Source organism: Calidris pugnax, unplaced genomic scaffold (assembly GCF_001431845.1).
Source record: "Calidris pugnax isolate Ruff unplaced genomic scaffold, ASM143184v1 scaffold164, whole genome shotgun sequence".
NCBI classification, from domain to species: Eukaryota; Metazoa; Chordata; class Aves; order Charadriiformes; family Scolopacidae; genus Calidris; species Calidris pugnax.
The window spans coordinates 2806242-2808063 of NW_015090895.1; positions in this window are offsets into that span (position 1 = coordinate 2806242).

Genomic DNA, 1822 nt, shown 5'->3' on the forward strand with positions numbered 1-1822 from the left:
ATAAATGCCACAGGAAAAAAACTGTTCTTTTCAAACAGTGAATAGAAATGTAAAAGAAGGGAGATCAGACTGTTCAATGAGCTAGGAAGAATAAACTATTCCCCCCCGGTCGGTATTTTCTAGTTTCGGACAAAATTCTTCCCCCTCTTGTCTGTCTCATTTTTCTATCTGTTGCAGGTTAAAGAAATGGCATAGGTGATCTTTGCCACCCTGCCTGTTTATCTATGAAAGTACATGAGCACTGCTAAAGAATACCCAAGAAAATGGTAGATCTGCACCTCCTAGAAAATTTCTGTAACTCAGTGATCTTTATAAATTTTACATAGTTGCGGTCTTATTTCATGTTATGCATAAATATCAGTCACGATATTGCTTTCTCCCTTTTTGGATCCTGAGAGACCTCAACATTTGCAGAAAATTGCCATGTCTTACTTTGAGTTAAAATACGTTCAGTGCACCCACCACATGGCAGTTTTTAAAAGAAACAAAAGAAATAACACAAACCCCACACTTTTCCTAGCCAATATACTAATGAATTCAGACTTAAATAAGGTCCCATGAGATTAGTTCCCTGAATCTACGTGGAGATGCTGTAGTCTTGCATAAGCTTTTCAAGTCAACTGCAGTTGACAACATGATGAAGTAGGTGGGGGATGTCTCTTGCCAAGCCAGGAGGGATCGTTAATGACCTTTTAGTATGACCTGCTGTAGATCCTCCTCTATGGGCTGCAGCACGTCCCTGAGCAAATTGATCCCAGCATGACAGCTTAAGTTTTTAGAAAAAATACCAGCCAGTTATAAAACTTTAGAATAGCAGAAAAGCCTTCATGCTATTTGGTAAGTGGTTCCAGCGTTCCATTACTCTCACTCTTGAAAATAGATTTTTTAATTGCGGGCTGCAACTAAATCCATCTCTATCTCTTACACACTAGCAGATAGCGCTGTTCACATCCCAACCAAGGCTCCTAGATGCCAGCTGAAGCACTAACAAACGAAAAAAAGGATATGTCAGAAGCATTGGGTAAGATGTCACACAAAACATTACCAAGCTCCAGCAATCAGATTTTGCTTATCAGGCAGCAATGCCGAGAGAACACCATGAGTTTGGACAACTACCACTAATGGGGAGTTACAACAAAGACAAATCTATTTACCAGCGTCTGTGGGGGCTGACTTACTGGCAACGTGTGTTACTGGGTAACTTCTCATGTGCTTTAGTCAGCATTATTAGCTTTTGCAATTCTATCACGGGTCTTGCAACACCAGCAGTTTTTCTTGAAGCGCTAGTTACCAACACATAGGAAGGAAGGAGGGTCAAGATCACATTTTTTTAATGAATATTTTTGCTTGATGCAGGGTCAAGCTCTGAAAGATGAAACAAGCCCCCTCAAGGCTGTGAACGTTTTCCGGCCGATGTCAGGGCTGTGATGACTCAGTTTTGAACACCCCTTCGGCCATCCACGCTCCGAACAGAACATTTCCAGCCGACAGCCCGGCCTGGCCCCTCCCGAGCGCTCACCCCACCTCAGAGCGGCACCACCGGGGAAAGCGGCCGCTCTCCCCCATGGCAAGCGAAACAGGCTTCGCCCCAGGGGAACGCCGCCGCAGGACACGCACGACCCCGGACTGTGGCCCCGGGACCTCGTTCGGCAGGTTATCCCAGGCGCCTCGCACAGCCCTCGCCGAGCGACCCGGCCTCCCCTCAGGCAACGCCTCAGCTTTCCCGCGCCTCCCCTCAGCCCCGCACCCGCCCTCCCCTCACGCCACCGGCCGCCCGGCCGGAGTCACGTGATGCCAACCCCCTCCCCGCCTCCGGCCCACT